Source organism: Zootoca vivipara, chromosome 15, assembly GCF_963506605.1.
Source record: "Zootoca vivipara chromosome 15, rZooViv1.1, whole genome shotgun sequence".
Lineage (NCBI taxonomy): Eukaryota > Metazoa > Chordata > Lepidosauria > Squamata > Lacertidae > Zootoca > Zootoca vivipara.
Window position 1 is genome coordinate 15,012,534 of NC_083290.1, and position 19,019 is coordinate 15,031,552.

Sequence of the window (19,019 nt, forward strand, 5' to 3'; positions counted from 1 at the left end):
TGTTGTTCATTGTTCAAATCCTGAGTTCATCATACTATAGCATTTCTTTAAGTAATCCGAAAAGGCTCCCATTCTTCCACAAAACAATCGTCATGAGTTTCTCTTATTTTGGCTGCTAACTTTGCCAATTCCACATAGTCCATCACCTTACATATCCATAATCACTTGAAACATCTCTCCCCCCCCCAATCATATAACATTTCCCAAAATACCTTCACTTTCTTACAAGTCCAACACACATGGAAAAAAATACTCCTGTATTCTCCACCAGCTAACAGAGAGAACATTTGAAACAGGAGAGAGGACATCTCTGTGAAATCCTCACAGGCAGAAAGCAGGGATTCCCCATGGCAGTAAAAGTCCTTTCTTTCATGAGAACATTAAAAAGAGGCGGGTGGATCAGGCCCATGGCCCATCTAGTCCATTTATATTCAACATTTCCTCCAAGGAGCTCGAGGTGGTTCAGTTTTTTCCCTGACCCCATTTTATCTCCTCAACAACCTTGTGAGGTAGGTTAGGCCGAGGGACGGTGACTGGTCCCTAGTCACCCACGGAGCTTTATGCCCAAGTAGGGATTCGAACCCATGTCTCCCACTTCCGAGCACGGAACGCTAACCACTATACTACACTGCCTCTCTGTTTTAGGGGCAAACAAGTGCAGAGGTGCATACTTTTTCTTGCAACCAGGGCTTAATATGGAATGCATATGAAACTGGCATGTAAACCGAGATGCACTCGTATTGATCAGGAAAGGGATTTTCTGCGCTAAAAAACGTCAACCCAGCTGACCAAACAGGCGCCCTCCATGCTAGGAAAGCGGTTAAAGACAACGGAAAACGAAATAAGAGCGCATAGCCATTTCTTTTATCCTCCCTTTCTGTGTTGTTGCCAGCTCTGGTTCGCACCCTTTGGAACCGGGTACCAAAATATTATGACTCGTTTCTACGGATTGCGTCCCTTCCAAACGCTTCCGCCTGGGGTTAAGACACACTGACACCCCCCCCTCCTTGCCCCCTTTTCTGACACAAGCAACACCCCCCCCCTCTTCCATCCCCATCTCCCTGACAGACATTTTGGCTGTGAACCATAAATACTTTGTGGAGGCATCTCCGCTCTGCCAAGAGCGGCTGATTGAAGGACACAATCTGCATGCAATTAAGTGGGTTAATGAAGGTGATTGCTTATTAATAACTCTAACTCCGTCTCGCAGCTCGGGAGATCAGAGGGCAGCCGGGACGCACCCACTCCCGACTGCTGCTGTTCGAAGGTGCAATGCAGAGGTCCCGATGCGCTGGTCAAATGGCAGAACGCCTGCCAGTCCAAGGAAAGACCTGACCCGTCCCGTTGAAATACCGTAAGCTGCATTTTCAGGACATAACAAATAACAGCCGCTATGGTACTTGGGCAGGAACGGAGAACCGCAAGCCCAGGAGCAAAGAACCCCAACGTTAAAGAACCATTGGGAGAGAGATACCCCCTCCCCCCAATGCAGAACTGGCAAAATTAACAGCAAAATTAAGAGAATGTATTGATGAATGCTTTTTGGAAGAACGGGTGCCTTTTTCGGACCCCTTGAAGAAAGATTACAGTACGATGACCTCGCGAGCAGGATTTGAGCTACGAGCAACAGAAGTAATTAGATTATAATACTGCGGTTGTGCTTTAATAGATAGGAGACAGAGTGAAGCAGAAGGGGAGGAACAACTCCGTGGAAGACGGGGTGGAAAGTCGACAAAAAATTCAAGACTGAATGGAAAAGAAAAGGCAACCCTGTTAATGTTAATGGCTGGAATAATGTTTGGGACAAGAGTCCTTTCCGATCGTCCTCTGCGAGAACAAGGGGGGAAATGTGCCCCAAATAATGCACAGGTGGTGATCTACATCCTTCTTTGGTTAATAAATTTCACAAAAGAAGATAAAAAAGAGTCTGCTGGGTCCGGCCAACGGCCCATGCAGCCCAGCATCCTGTTCTCACAGTGGGCAACCAGATTCCCCTTATGGGGAGCCCACAATCAGGATTCGAACACAGGAATGCTCTCCCCTCCTGTGGTTTCCAGTAACTGTGGAGGCACGGCACAGCTTCCATACTGGCTTCTCCAACTCCATGAATTTGTCCAAGGGGGTGCCATCACTGCCTCCTGTGGGAGGGAGTTCCATAGGCTAACTACCCACCGAGTGAAGAAATACCTTTTCTTTTCTCCCTTCTGAATCTTCCAACATTCAGCTTCATTGGATGTCCACGAGTTTTATTGTTATGTTTCAGATCCACAGAGGTGGCTGTATGCGTATAAAGCCCCTCCTCTATCCAGGCCTGCTGCTCAGTCACTGCCAGCTCAGAAGATGGCTCCCTTCCCCCTCGGCTATTCAGATAGACTGCTTCTGAACATGGAGGTTCTACTTCACTAGCAAAGCTAATAGTCATGGACACACTTTGGGCAGAGCCGCATAGTACACTTAAAGCATGTTCATAATTTAATGCACAGGACTTGCCCACAAAACTCCTGGCACCTGCAGTTTCCCCCTCAAAGAGATATCACTCCCAGCACCTTTAACAAACTACAGCTAAACGGCAAGCTCACAAGTTACACTATCCGTTTAAAAACTGTATTGTTTACTGGTTTCTAAAAATTCCTGGGCAGTTCCGAGCACACCCCGCTAGCAATATACAAATGGTTTGTGCATTGCCCCGGGAAACCTTTCAGTTGAAGAGCAGAATCATTATCCTCATCTTTTAATCTGATGATGCTAAAGGTAAAGGTAAAGGGGCCCCTGACCATTAGGTCCAGTCGTGACCGACTCTGGGGTTGCGACGCTCATCTCGCTTTATTGGCCGAGGGAGCCGGTGTTCAGCTTCCGGGTCAGGTGGCCAGCATGACTAAGCCGCTTCTGGCGAACCAGAGCAGACCACGGAAACGTTGTTTACCTTCCCGCTGTAGCGGTTCCTATTTATCTACTTGCACTTTGACGTGCTTTCGAACTGCTAGGTTGGCAGGAGCTGGGACCGAGCAACGGGAGCTCACCCCGTCACGTGGATTTGAACCGCCGACCTTCTGATCGGCAAGCCCTAGGCTCAGTGATTTAACCCACAGTGCCACCCACGTCCCACTGATGATGGTAAAACTGTGCAAATTCAAGAGGACCCATTTTAATTCTGCTGGATCCAATTTTTACCTGGACGCTATGGAAAAAGCAAACTATTGTCGGGGTGTACTTTGCTTTCTATCTCTCTCTGTCTGAGGAATGTGACCGGGGGGGGGGGAGGGCAGGGCAGGAGAAGCAACCTGTGTCAATCTCCCCAAATTTCAAATTTGTGCATGGACAGCCCCTCCCCAATAAAAAATGGTGCCCCCTGCTGGCTCTCTGCTGCAGTTTTTGGCACCAAGCAAAGACATGCTTAATTTTCTCAGGCCTTTTAATTCAATTTGTTCTCCTTTATCTTGGCTGGGATTGTATGGGGGTATTTTTTTTTTTATGCTACTGCTATTGCTTTTTTTATTGCTTTTTTGTATGTTTTCAATTTGTTTTATTGTGCCCTGAAATTTTGCAAGCCATCCTGGGGATTTTATTGGACGGGGTATAAATCCCGAAAACAAAACAAGCAAACAAATAAATGAATCATTTTCTTTTCTCTTCATTCTCCTGTTACGCCACGCAAGCCAACATCATACAGGAATCAGAGATCAGGCGAGACGTCCCACCTATCGGCTTGCAATAGATGCCGCAACAATTAGGGTGTCACCCAAACCATGGCTGATGGACACAGATGAATTACATTCTTTGGGGGAAAGCAAGAGAAATGAATCCCTTTTTAATACATCGGCTGTTCTTGGTCTCCCTCTGTGAACTTTTCAAATCAGCAGTCGCCAATGCAGTGCCCGCGGGCAGCAGAGTGCACATCAGCACCTTGTATGGTGCCTGCAAAAATCTCAATAAATATCTCTTCAAAAATCCAGGGTGCAGGAGGGTCTATTTACTCTTCCTTCTTGGTACCCTAACCCCTCTCCTTATTTAATTCCCACAACAACCCGGTGAGGTAGGTTAAGCTGGCCCAAGGTCACCCAGTGAGCTTCTTGGGCCAAGTGAGGTTTGAATCCCTGGTCTCCCAGCTCCTAGTCCGACACTCTAACCACTTCACCAGGCTGCCTCATTGTAGACAAGGATGGGACACCCAGCCACTTCCTGAACAGAGGACAAGGGCAAAGAGCTGCTTCTCCCCGTGAGGAAGCACAGCAATGGCTGGTGCAGGTGTCTTTTCCCAATAAACTGGGGCATTCCCACACAACTTGGCGAGTCTCTCTCTTTTTATGCCCTTTTAGTAGCCATTTTGCATTATGCTCCACTCATATGGCAGCCATTTTGGAGGAAGTGCATTGGCAGCCATTGCTGCAAAGCAGATTTTCAACAATATTTCCCCCCTACATACGAGAATGTTCAGGCAGCTCTTATTGCCTATTACCGTCTTCACCAACCTAGTTCTGTCCAGAGGTCGTCCGACTTCAACTCCCATCAATCCTAGACCATGGCTGTTATCGGTGGGATTCTGAGTTCCCTACTGTTTTTTTTTAAGCAGAAGGTAACACATGACCCATTTTACAACCTTGATGGCAGAAAGTGAGGAGGAATTAAAGAACCTTCTAATGAGGGTGAAAGAGGAGAGCGCAAAATATAGTCTTAAGCTCAACATCAAAAAAACCAAGATCATGGCCACTGGTCCCATCACCGCCTGGCAAACAGAAGGGGAAGAAATGGAGGCAGTGAGAGATTTTACTTTCTTGAGCTCCTTGATCACTGCAGATGGTGACAGCAGTCACGAAATTAAAAGACGCCTGCTTCTTGGGAGAAAAGCAATGACAAACCTAGACAGCATCTTAAAAAGCAGAGACATCACCTTGCCGACAAAGGTCCGTATAGTTAAAGCTATGGTTTTCCCAGTAGTGATGTATGGAAGTGAGAGCTGGACCATCAAGAAGGCTGATCGCCGAAGAATTGATGCTTTTGAATTAATGGTGCTGGAGGAGACTCTTGAGAGTCCCATGGACTGCAAGAAGATCAAACCTATCCATTCTGAAGGAAATCAGCCCTGAGTGCTCACTGGAAGGACAGATCGTGAAGCTGAGGCTCCAATACTTTGGCCACCTCATGAGAAGAGAAGACTCCCTGGAAAAGACCCTGATGTTGGGAAAGATGGAGGGCACAAGGAGAAGGGGACGACAGAGGACGAGATGCTTGGAACTGCGGGAGGCAGTGGAAGACTGGTCCATGGGGTCACGAAGAGTCGGACACGACTAAACGACTAAACAACAACAACTTTCTCTTTTTTTTCAAGCAGAAGGTAACACATGACCCATTTTACTCCACATAAAACTACAACCGTGCATCCCAATTTTGTGACACTCTGCACAGAAAGAGTGGGTGGGAAGAGCTGGCGGGTGGCCAAATTCTAAAACGTTCAGGCTGAGATACAGAGGTTTAAAGCCCAGCGGGGGTGTCTTTTCCACCCTGAGGGCCACATTTGCTTTTGGACAGCCTTCTGGGGGCCACGTGCTAGTAGTGGCAAGGGACAGAGGCAAAAGTAAGTGAAGCAACCCTTTGGAAGTCAGATCGATAATTCGGTCAATAGAGCATCCCAGGATGCTCTTAATCCCAGGAAATGTTCCTGCATGGCAAGGGGTTGGACTAGATGATCTTATGGTCCCTTCCAACTCCATGATGTGCATCCCTAGGGTTCTGGAATGATGGCAGAGAGAGGGAGCAAAATGTCTCACTGACTATCCAGGAGACAAGCTTGCTGGGCCTCTGTGGATCAACATGTGAGAAAGCAGGACTTCACCAGCTCCTTGCAGCAATGTCCACCCACTAGTTGCGGGTCATATCCTCCAGAGACACCCCCTTAAATAACATGAACTAAAGCAGAAATGGAGTGATCTTGCTGCTGCCTACCTCCCCTTCACAAGCAATCTGTGCACTGCCCCCACATGATCCAGAGCGCCCTGCAAAACTGCTTGCAATCTGTCTCGCAATTAGCATCTGGAAATGAAGGCACAGAGATTCCCGGCTTAGCCTGGTGTTAATAGGTAGACAGCTTTGCTGAGGGGGTGGGGGTGGGGGGAAAGCAGGTGCAAGAGTTAAATCCGCAGAGAGCTGCCTGCCAGCCAGCTACAGAGCAGTAGCTTTCAAAGCCCAGCGATTGCCCCCCTAAAGGAGGCCTGCTATGGGCTTGGGTAGAGGAAACAGAACAGAATTCTCCCATGGATCCTTACAGGAAAGATCCTACGAATTTCACAGAGACAAGACGGCTGTATCTCTCCATTTGGGTTAGAATCGCAGAATTAAAAGCCCCCCCCCCCGGTTTATCCAATCCAAGCCCCTGCAATGCAGGGACGGCCTCTCCAGAATCCCTGGCAGGTGGCCACCCAAACTCTGTTTCAAAACCATGCAGGTCAGTCGCAGCATCTCAGACTAACCTACCTCACAGGGTTGTTGTGAGGATGAAACGGGGAGGAAGAGACTGGTGTGTGTCACCTTGAGCTCCTTGGAGGGAAAGGTGGGGTACAAAGGCAATAAACAAAGATGTGGTACAGTCCATTCTGCCTCCCCAGGACTCTACCACCTCCTTCCAGCATGTTCTCACAACCCCCCACCCCAAACCACACTTCTTCTCTTCCTCCCCCAATCTTTCCCTTCTCCTCTGTGCAGTTTTATCTGACCCCTGCCAGCTCCGCTTTGCCTTCAGAGCCTGGCTGCAGCTCCTATCAATTTGTCTCAGCCTAATATCTCAGCGGAGAGCCGTAGCTAATGTCCAGATATTCTTGGCTCTTGTCGGAGCGACCGCAAAAGGCCTCCCCGTTGCCACCACACTCTCCGCAGCATACTGAAGCCAGGAGTTATTTTGCGTCGTGCAGAGCACCAGAGCTACGAAGCAGGCTAGAGATGGCTGGCGCCCTGCCCAGGATGTGTGGGAGAGGCCCAGGGTCTCTCTTTCTCTTTCTGCGCATGTGGCAAGAAGTTGTAATGAAAACGAGAGCTTGGTGGACACACAGTAAGCTCTGGGGGTAGACTAGGGGTGCACTGTTCATGTAGCCAACAATCAGAAGAACAGAATTTCTTGGAAGTACCGTATTTACTCATTTGCACCTTCTTTTGGCCAATTTAGGGTGCACATTAGATTTGATGACGCATTTACATTCGCCAGCAAATACTTTTTTGGTTTTAAGGTCTTGAAAAATTGAGGTGCGCATTAGATTCGAAGGCGCATTAAATTCGCGTAAATACGGTAATCGAATTATCGAGTGGGTTTGCGTAAATGGGGAGTTGCCTGTACTTACGTTATGTTGCACTTATGTGTTTTTTATGCTGTATTTATTTTTTATTTTATAAGCCACCTTGAGCATGGTTTGAACTGTGGAACGGCAGCATACAAATGAAACAACAACAACAACATTAACATTTATACCCCGCCCATCTGGCTGGGTTTCCTCAGCCACTCTGGGTGGCTTCCAGCACATATAAAAACATAATATGTATGTATGTATGTATGTATGTATGTATGTATGTATGTATGTATGTATGTGACTGGGAGCGGCCGCCAAGACCACATAACAACGGTCTTGAAAGACCTACATTGGCTCCCAGTATGTTTCCGAGCACAATTCAAAGTGTTGGTGCTGACCTTTAAAGCCCTAAACAGCCTCGGTCCAAAATACCTGAAGGAGCGTCTCCACCCCCATCATTCTGCCCGGACACTGAGGTCCAGAGCCGAGGGCCTTCTGGAGGTTCCCTCGCTGTGAGAAGCCATGTTACAGGGAACCAGGCAGAGGGCCTTCTCGGTAGTGGCACCCGCCCTGTGGAACGCCCTCCCACCAGATTTCAAAGAGAAAAACAACTACCAGATTTTTAGAAGACATCTGAAGGCAGCCCTGTTTAGGGAAGCTTTTAATGTTTAATAGATTATTGTATTTTTATATTCTATTGGAAGCCGCCCAGAGTGGCTGGGGAAACCCAGCCAGATGGCCGGGGTATAAATAAAAAAATATTATGTATGTATGTATGCAAACCCCCAGGACCAACTCTTATATCCCTGCCTGATCAATGAGCTCTTAAGGGGAGTCCCTGTTACTGGTCCCCCATAAGGCCTATAAGAACTGCTGTTGCTGCTGCTGCTACCAGCCAGGAGGACTCCCCTGCTCAGCGCCTGAAGGCCCCAGTCCTGCCACTCACCACCTGGCCCAGGGCGGGGCCTGATGGGCTTTATAAAGGACTGTTCCCGCCGCTGCTGCTGGGAAGAGAGGTCTCCATTTTATTTTGTTTTTTGTTTAAATTCCTGTTATTTTTTACCTATGTTATTTTAAACTGTATTAAGGATGTATTCTTAGTTTTAGTTTTAGATTTTGATTCATGTCTTAATTGTTTTCCATTCGGTTGTGTATTTTTTTGATGTGGTTTATGTATTGTTTGTGACTTTTGTAATTGTGCTATTGCTGTATTGTTTTGATATTCGATTGGAAGCTGCCCAGAGTGGCTGGGGAGACTCAGCCAGATGGGCGGGGTACAAATAAAAAATTATTATTATTATTATTATTATTATAACTCAGACCCACGGCTCAATTCCACCAGGAGCCACGCTGCATTGAGTACCGTGGCCCAAATTTTGGAGAACTCCCTTGCAATTGAGGTGAGGCAGGCCCCCTCCCTGTTAAACTTCCCCCACCTACTGAAGACTGTTTCACTCAAGAGAGTATTTTAATTTCACTTTGATTATACAGATATAACAGGTTCTTATTTTTTCCTGTGTGTTGTATCTTTGCAAACTGCTCAAACGCTCTTGTAGTTAAGCGGTATATATATATTGTTTTAATGGTAATAATAAATGTTCTGTATGTAAGCACCCAATAACACAAGCAAAACAAAAACACACAGCACCATATTAAGTCCTTTATGTTTCGTTTCTTATTTTTTGCTTTTATGTAGAGGCTGTTCTATATTTATGCATGCTTTCCATACATGCTTTTGAATTCTTATCAAACGGGCATATTTCAGGCAATGGATTTGATGGTGTTTACGCAAGAAGCTGCTAATGGCATTCCAATATTTAGATGATCTATGCACTTCAATGTTATTATTTTAGAAGATATATATAGCACTATAGCGAGATGTAATAATTATTTACACCCACTTTTCAAACTGGCCTGTTTATACCCATTTTTCAAATACTCGAAGCTTTCCTTCTTTTTGACTACTATAGTGGAACACCATAAAGCATGATGAAAGAAAGAGGGAAATAATTTTTAAAGGGTTTTAACACATAATCAATAGAAGCAGCCCATCCTCTCATAGGAACATAGCAAGGTGCCTTACACTGTTATTGGTTTGTCTAGCTCAGTATTGTCTACACTGACTGGCAGCAGCTCTCCAAGGTTTCAGGCAAGGGACAGTCCAAGCCCTACCTGGGATCTTCTGCTCTAACCAATGGTCACTACCACCGTTAACTGGTACTATGGGATATAGTATACTATGGGAGGAGCCAGCCAGGTGCAGAGGTCAGTTACCAACCTGGCATCCAGAGATCTCCACAGGGTCGCAACTGGACCCACACCAGTCGCAAAACACAGCTGGTGCCTGGGGAATTCCAAAAACTGTTGTTAAGGGCGGTTGTCTCCAGAATTTTGCCGTATACTAAGCTCCCCGTGGCAGCTATTTAATTCGATGTGATGCCGACCTGTGGCAGTCATTTTGTACTGACAAAATTGCCGGCCAATTTTGTCAGATGCCATGCCTACCCAGGGCAGCCATCTTGCGACTGGCAGCCACAGCTCTCCTCCTAAAACTCGAAGTGTGGCCCCTGGTTCAAAAGACGCTGTTTCTCAGCCCCGATCACTTTCTGTCAGGGCTGAATTTTAGACTGCAGGCTCCTCCGCGACGGGGATCCATGGTTGGAGTCGGGAATGGGATACCCCTTGTCCGAAATAGGCCTGAGCTTGCCTTGCATTAACATGTGTGATTGTGTGTGCCGGGCCTCTTGTGGCTCGGGGATCAAATCTCACCCACACCACACACACACACTGGGGCCGAATGCAGCCTTTCGGGGCCATCAGAAAAACCAGACTATGGTATCAAAGGTGAAATTCACGTTCGTTGTTCCGACTGCTTTTGCCTCTGACCCCGAAAGTATTACCCCCCAAAGGGAGAGAGTCCCTTGGGCTGGAAGGGGCGCCCCCACCCCCGAGGCAGAGGCAGAAATCCGGCGCCAGCCTTCCATCAATCCCGTGGAATACCCAGTAGCATGATAGCGTCTTTTCATTATTCCCGAGAGCCTGCTAGTAATTCAATTAAAAGCTTCAGAAGAAAGCAGCCCTCGACGCTACCTGTTTATATCGCAGCAAGCAGCCGGGAATTCTCAATAAACCATCTGAATACACTTGAAATTTATAGCTGTGATATACGGCTCCGGAGAAGAGATGGGAAAGCAACAATGGCAACTGGAAACTTTTGCTCGGATTTAGATAGATGAACTGGCCGGCATTTGTCAAGGCCATTTGTCCACCTGACCTAGTGATGTCTGCTCCCAAGGAGATGGCCACTGTGGTACCCTCCAAATGCGGTGGACTGCAACTCCCATCATGCACAGCCATTGCAGTGGATGATGGGAGTTGGAGTTCCAAAAAAAAAAAAATCTATTTAAAATTTTATTGTATTTATATCCCACTTTTTTCTCTGAAAAACTCAAGGTGGCATACATAGTTTTTCCCCCCTCATTCAGTTCCCACAACAACCCTGTGAGGTAGGTTAGGCTGAGAGGCAGGGACTGTCCCAAGGTCACAACCAGTGAGCTTCCTAGCCAAGTGGGGATTCAAACCCCGGCCTACCAGGTCCCAGTCCAACCATTATGCCACACTAGCTCTATACGGAAGTCATCAAACAGGCTATCCCTGGTCTGCTGCTGTCCAGTCTCAGTAGGGAGGGGTGACTCTCTCTCAGAAAGATACACAAAGGGCATGGAGAAAGTGGACGGAGGGAAGTTTTTCTCACTAACGCTAGGACTCAGAGAGATCCAATAAAGCTGAGAGAATTGAGACAGGACTTATTCATGCATAGTTAAACTATGGAACTCCCTGCCATAGGAGGCAGTGATGCACCAGCTTAAAGGTAAAGGCAAAGGGACCCCTGACCATTAGGTCCAGTCATGAGTGACTCTGGGGTTGCAGTGCTCATCTCGCTTTACTGGCCGAGGGAGCCGGTGTACAGCTTCCAGGTCATGTGGCCAGCATGACAAAGCCGCTTCTGGCGAACCAGAGCAGCGCACGGAAATGCCGTTTACCTTCCCGCTGTAGCAGTACCTATTTATCTACTTGCACTTTGACGTGCTTTCGAACTGCTAGGCTGGCAGGAGCTGAGACCGAGCAACGGGAGCTCACCCCATCGTGGGGATTCGAACCACCGACCTTCTGATCAGCAAGCCCTAGGCTCTGTGGTTGAACCCACAGCGCCACCCGCGTCCCTTGAACAACTTTAAAAGGGGATTAGCAAATTCATGGAAGAAGAGGAGAAGCTATCATCGGCTACTACCCATGAGAGTTCTGCTGTACCTTCACAGTCAAAGGTTGTATGCTTATGGATACCAGTTTCTGGAAACCACGGGAGGGGAGAGGGCTGCTCTTATGCTCAGATCCTGCTTGCGGGCTTCCCACAGGCATCTGTGAGAACAGGATGCTGGACTCGATGGGCCATCGGCCTGATCCGGCAGGCTCTCCTCGCGTCCTTAGATGTTGGGAGCCTCTGGAGATACCAGGGACTGAACTTGGAACTTCTGTGGGCAACATGATGCTCTGCAGCCGAGCTGTGACAGCCCATTCACCGAGGCCACCGGATTGCGCCGGGTATATGAATTATTCATCTCCATTACGCCCAGACTCGGGGACGTTTTCCTCCGGCGCCCATGAGATTAAAGAGCCCTCCGCTATCTCTGATCTCCTCCCCGCGACAGAGAGAGAGAGAGAGAGAACGTCGCCTCCGCGTCCCTGCTAAGCTTTCCGTTCGATTAGCTGAATCAATGGAATCCCCTCGGTGGTTTGTAAGTAAAGGCGCGGGGCCTCCTCCGCAGGGTCGTGGGAATCCAAGAAAAGGAGAGAGAGAGAGACGCCTGCTGATCTTGCAGCTGCTGGAAAGCAGAACAGAAGTCAAAGCCGGTAGCTGTCTCTCCTCCTCTGTACCGGCTCATCTCCAGCCAAGCAGAGCCAGAGAACCAATTTGAGCCAGGGGGGGGGAGCAATAACTGGTCGAGGGTTCCCCCCCTCCCTGCCTGCATTTATATGGATGGATGGAGCCACTCCGGCTGAGTGTTTAAGGTTGAGCGATAAGCCCATTATGAGCAGGGCTAATGGCAGCGTGTGGGAAACCTTTGCGACATGGGCAAAGCGGTGTGATAATCAGATGCTCCACTCTGGCGCATGCCAAGGCCCATCCATCGCAGGGAGGCTGCCACACAGCCTCATCCCACCCCCTAAGTGAAGAGGACCCCCCCAAAACATGTCAGCAACCCTCAGGCACTAGCCACAAGAAGGTCTGAGATGGGAGAAAGCAGCTCTGCCACATACACAGGGTTGAGAGCAGCTTGGAGGTCACCGATGGTCATTAAATTGGATGGCTTTAAATGAGGACTAGACAAAATCGCGGAGGGCTATTGATTGGACTAAATGGGCACGTGGTCTGAACCAGCAGGCTCTCCTTATGGTGTGTTCGCTGGGCGGAGCAGTGTTCGAAATTAGCCAGGCGCCAGGCACGTTTTGCGACTGGCGCAGGTCCAATTGCGACCACCTGGAGATCTCCGGATGCCAGGGTAGCAACTGGGAAAAGCAAGATGTCACTTAGAGAAGGATCTGAGATATTGCCATTGAAGCTTGAATGTGTTTTATTCTGGATCGCTTTATTTGACGTTTTATAATAACTAACAAAAATGGCGCCTAGACATTGCATTGTGGCAACCGTAACCCAGGTTTAAGGCGCCATTTGGTGATTAGATTATACAGCGGAACTTCGGCTTATGAACATCTCGGCTCCCGAACGTTTTGGAAGCCGAATGCCAAAAAACCCAGACGTGAATGCTTCCGTTTTCGAACACGCCTCAGAAGTCGAACGGATTCTGCAGTGCGTTTTTCCATTTTCACCATTCACTTTGCCGACTGCTCTTTGATTTTCGGTTTTCGAACGTTTCAGAAGTCAAACAGACTTATGTTCGAAAACAGAGGTCCCACTGTATATGAGTTTTTAAGACTGGTCCAGAGGTAGGCAGCTGAGATTGTGAAGGAAAAACCTTATTGGCCTCTTCTTACATCGTTTCATTAGTTTTATTACTGATCATACACTGCCCTGGGAGCCTAGGAATTATCTTAAGAAGTAAACTGGGCTCAGCTGGATTTTTGTCACTGTTGTAAAGTGGAACTCCTCAGGGGTCATAGAATCATAGAGGTGGAAGAGACCACAAGGGCCATCCATTCCAACCCCCTGCCAAGCAGGAAACACCATCAAAGCATTCCTGACAGATGGCTGTCAAGCCTCTGCTTAAAGACCTCCAAAGGAGGAGACTCTACCAGACTCCTTGGCAGCAAATTCCACTGTTGAACAGCTCTTACTGTCAGGAAGTTCTTCCTAATGTTTAGGTGGAATCAATAAGGTTTTTCTTCACCCAACCCCTCCCCACCTCCAAAGCCAATTCCAGCTGGGAAACTGCTGCTAAACATGTGAATACACACACACACACGAACACACACACCAGCTACTTGCTTCAGATGCTGCAGGTGAATCGGCCACTCGGAAAAATGTCCACCGCCATTATAGATAATTCATTTCCTTTCTGTGTCAAACCCACCCCCAAACCCTATCCAAAGCCACTCTGCGCAAAACCGTAAGCAACAGATGCACTCTCCGTAATTGGATAGCAAAATCGCAACGTAATACATTTCAAGCGTACATGCTCTGCATCCATTTATTCCTACTTGAACTCAATTCTTTGGAAGAAGCTGAGCTGGGTAACTGGGAGGCTTATTTGCCCACACTGCTGCCTTTCGAGATTTCCCGTCAGGCACGGCTTATGATGCATTTGCAAAACTGTCCGCCCAGCAAAGAGGACTGGAAACTTAATTCATGAGAAAGAAAGCCAAGATTCTTAGGTTGCTGGCCGTCACATGGAGTATCAAAGTCCACACATGCGCAGAACTCTAGAATGCGCAGCCATATGCTTTGGTTGCTTGTGAATGGAAAGGCGCTCTGCGCATCCTCAGAGGAAGATGGACCCTGCATCATTGCTTCAAATGCTTCAGAGTCCTGGTACCGAAAGGACGAATGCCATCTTCTAAGTGTGATTTCCTTTTGGAAATTCATTAATTGTATACCATTTCTTTCCCACCCACCCCTCAGATAAGTAAACAAATAAATCCCTGCAGGTGATCCACTTCCAACGATGCTCATATTGCAATTTAGGTGAAAATAGTTGGCAATTATAGAGATGCACAACCCACAAAGTCCTTCACACACTTGAGAAATGCTGCTAATCTGCTTGCCAATGTTCTTTTAAGACCCTTCAAAAGCTCTTGGAGAGAGAATCTCAAGATCAGCCTTTGATTTTGTTTCTTAGGGGAATGTCTGCTGAAATCCTATGCATTCAGCATAATGGGACTTGCTTCCAGGACACTGGGAAATGTAGTTCTCCCTGGGTACCCAAATACTCAGTAAGACATGGGCACCTTGGCATATACTTCTATATGTTTTTAAATATAAACTATACTTCTTTTGTTTTTAAATATTTTGCCCAGGGTGCCCAGGGCAGCTTACACAGCTCAGTAGTGAAAGGGACCCTGCCTTCCACCCCCATCCCCACCCCCCGCTTCCATTCTAAAAGACACATCACACAAGGAAAAGGCAATGGGGAGGGAGGAGGAGAAAAACAGACTCAGGCACCCATTCTTAAAATCACAGCCCTTATGACAAACCCGCTGGGTTTTACGGTATTTCCCATGGTTCCCGGAACCTGAGGCCCTGTTGGTGCAACATTTGTGGATCCAGGGAAGGAAGCAGATTGAGAAGAAAGATCGCTTGATTCAAACATGAGCTTCTAGGGCAAATAATACTCAATTCAAAACGCAGCCCTAAACCTGGTATTCAGAAGCAAGTCATTTCATCATCATTCATTTGTTTATCTACTTCATAAGATTTGCATACTGCCTGATTCTTTAAAAAAAACTCAAAGCTGTTTTTGAAAAAAAAGTTAAACGAAAACATTATCAATAAGAAGAATTAAGAGCAAATTGAAACTTTCAAAAAGTTAAAGTAACAATAGACTAAAAACATAATTAAAACTCGCACCAACTTTCTAAGCATCTGGGTATTCTTGCCTAAACAAAAATGTTTTTAACAGGCACCGAAAAGAGTACAGTGAAGATGGCTGCCTGGTGTCAAGAGGCAGGGAGTTCCACAGAGCGAGTGCTGCCACACTTACAATGTAGCACCTGCAACAGGGCCAGTTTCTGCAAATTGAAGCAATTGGGTATATGGGGATAAGGCAATCTCACAGGTCACCTTCAAAAGGTGGAGAGGAGACAACATCCTGGGCTGACTCTGATTGGCTGATTCAGCTCCCCACCCCACCCCCATGGCCAATATGTCTACAAGCAACCAAGCAGATAGAGAAGAAGCTGTAGAAAGCAGAACGGGGGGGGAGGGGTAGAGAGAGACTAATTCATTTGCATATTCATTTAGCCATTAATTTGAAGTTGGAGCCTGCCCTGACTTGAAAGCAAACAGTGGGGAACGATAGATGGAGAGGCGCCGATAACGTTATCTCGTTAAATTTCTACTCAAATCCAATTAAAATGGCTAAATGCATAACCGTTATGGAAAAACGTGGCCTCTCCGCTTAAGTGCATCTGCCTCTACCCCACCTCCTGCTCAAAGAGGATTCCTGGGCAATTCTTCAAAGGGAACCCTAAGTCAGGTGCTCTACCGCTGAGCTATGCTCCTTTCGCTAAAAAATAAATAAAGTTAAGACTCTAGTCCTCATGATTCTAAATGTCAGGATGGTTTAAACAGAAAGGTAAGAAGCTGCCTCGTGCAAAGTCAGACTATCGGACCACGTAGCTTAGTATTGTCTACACCAGGCATCCCCAAACTTCGGCCCTCCAGATGTTTTGGACTACAATTCCCATCTTCCCCAACCACTGGTCCTGTTAGCTAGGGATCATGGGAGTTGTAGGCCAAAACATCTGGAGGGCCGCAGTTTGGGGATGCCTGGTCTACACTGACTGCCAGCAGCTCCACCTGGAGATGCCACTGGGGGTTGAACCCGGGACCTTCTCCATGCAAATCAGCCACTCAGCCACTGGGCTATGGCCTTTCCTCCAAGCTCCGATGCACCACATGCTGCCATAAAGGCACAAGACCACTTGTATCCCAGGTCAGTTGGCAACGCTAGCTTTGAATTGTGCAGTAGCCTCCCCTGAAGAAAAAAAAACACAAGATGGCAACTGCAGACTTCGGCCCCCACCCCTCACGCAGGGCCACCTTCCCAGGAGCAGAGGGAGGCCAGGCAGGCCTGCAGTCTATTTACGATCCAGTCCATTACGCGGCTTGTGAATAAACATGGCTCATTGGCACCACTGTGAAGTCAGCATTTAAGGGAGCGCGAGGAAAATGGCCGCCCTGGGAGACGGCATAAATCAGGGGCGTTAATTGGAGGCCTCTGCATTTCTTCCTTCCGGTGGGATGCGATCGTGACTGATGGGAACTCGTGGATGGGAGGGCCCTTAGTTGCTTGCCAACTGTCACTGCCAATCTCTTCCCCCACCCAGCCACCACGACCCAGTCTCCCTCTAAGCAATGGGGTGCTGCAGAAGAGAGGCTAGGAAATTCTACGCCAAGGTATAAGGAACCTCGAAAGATGGAGGACTCTCCTCCCTTGGAGGTCTTTAAACAGAGCTGGGATGGCCCATCTGTCAGGGGTTCTTGGGCTGCAATTCCTACATCGCAGGGGGTTGGACTTGATGACCCTTGGGGATCCCTTCCAACTCTACAATTTCAGGCAAGGATCTTTCTTCCCCCAAATACTCCTTGGGGGTGTTGGGGTTGAACCTGCATGGAAAGAAGATGCTCTATCACTCAAGCTACGGCCCTTAAGGGGACCCAGGTGGCGCTGTGGTTAAACCACTGAGCCTAGGGCTTGCTGATCAGAAGGTCGGCGGTTCGAATCCCTGTGACGGGGTGAGCTCCCGTTGCTCTGTCCCAGCTCCTGCCAACCTAGCAGTTCGAAAGCACGTCAAAATGCAAGTAGATAAATAGGAACCGCTACAGCGGGAAGGTAAACGGCGTTTCCATGTGCTGCTCTGGTTTGCCAGAAGCGGCTTTGTCATGCTGGCCACATGACCTGGAAGCTATACGCCGGCTCCCTCGGCCAATAATGCGAGATGAGCGTGCAACCCCAGAGTCGGACCTAATGGTCAGGGGTTCCTTTACCTTTACGGCCCTTAAGACACAAGAAGCTGCCTTCTGCTGAATCAGAGCATTGGTCCAGCTACCAGCTATGCTCCCCCACACACACATCTCAAAAAATGATGCCCCCCCCCGAATACTGGAGGGGTTAGGTGCTGTCCCCATGCCTGGTTTGGTTCCACTGTATTTAAAGAAAGGCATGGTTTTTTAATTGTGTTTTTTTTAATGCAAATTTGTTAAAGAAAACAAAATTCAGGGTGGGGTGGTGAATCCCAGTTGAGGATGTGGTTAAAGAAATATGCTCTTGATGCAGCAGCGGCCGTATATGGTGTCCAGATCGAGGGAAGTACAGCTCGATTCTGCCTTAGTCAGACCCCCCACCTGGAATTCTGTCACCAGTTCTGGGCACCTCAGTTTGAGAAGGATATTGAACAGCTGGAAGGGAGCTACCAAGATGATCCAAGGACCTGGAAACCAAGCCTTAGGAGGAAAGGTTGAGGGAGGGAGTTGAGTATGTTTAGCCTGGAGAAGAGAAGATGCGGAGGGGACATGATCGCCATCATCAAATATCCGAAGGGCTGCCACATGGAGGATGGAGCCAGGTTGTTTTCTGCTGCTCCAGAGAGGAGGACCTGAACCAATGGATTCAAATGACCAGAAATGCCAGGAAGAACTTTTTGACAGAAAGAGCTGTTCGACAGTGGAACAGACTCCATCAGAAGGTGGTGGATTCTCTTCACTGGAGGTTTTTAAACGAAGGGTGGATGGTCCCCTGTCATGAATTCTTTAGCTGTGGTTCTTTTTTAAAAAGATAGATAGATGATAGATAGATAGATAGATAGATAGATAGATAGATAGATAGATAGATGATAGATTTTTTTCACAAAAAAGAACCCTTTAGCTGAGATTCATAGATTTCGTAGGGTTGAACTAGATCAGGCATCCCCAAACTGCGGCCCTCCAGATGTTTTGGCCTACAACTCCCATGATCCCTAGCTAACAGGACCAGTGGTCAGGGATGATGGGAATTGTAGTCCAAAACATCTGGAGGGCCGAAGTTTGGGGGTGCCTGAACTAGATCACCCTTGGGTACCTTCCAACTCTACAATTCTTTGATTCTATTATTCTGCTCATTGACACACTCTTCATTACATTTCAGCATTCAGGGCTGGGTCCTCTCCACAAAAATAGGTTTGGAAGACTAATAAGCATTGGGGAATCCTAACTCAAACAACAACAACAACAATAATAATAATTTATTATTTATACCCCACCCACATGGCTGGGTTTCCCCAGCCACTCTGGGCAGCTTCCAACAAAATATTAAAATACAATGGTCTGTTAAACATTAAAAGCTTCCCTAAACAGGGCTGCCTTCAGATGTATTCTAAAAGTCTACTAGTTGTTCTTCTCTTTGGCATCTGGTGAGAGGGCGTTCCACAGGGCGGGTGCCACTACGGAGAAAGCCCTCTGCCTGTTTCTTGTAACTTGGCTTCTCGCAGTGAGGGAACCACCAGAAGGCCCTCGGCACTGGACCTCAGTGTCCG

The 19,019-nt window shown here is 47.7% G+C and overlaps 1 protein-coding gene across 1 annotated transcript in view; it reads right to left on the bottom strand.

Annotated features, from left to right (window-relative positions):
* TMEM132E (transmembrane protein 132E) overlaps window positions 1-19,019 on the bottom strand; it is a 125,134-nt gene that overhangs the window by 38,566 nt on the left and 67,549 nt on the right. The window lies entirely within an intron of this gene.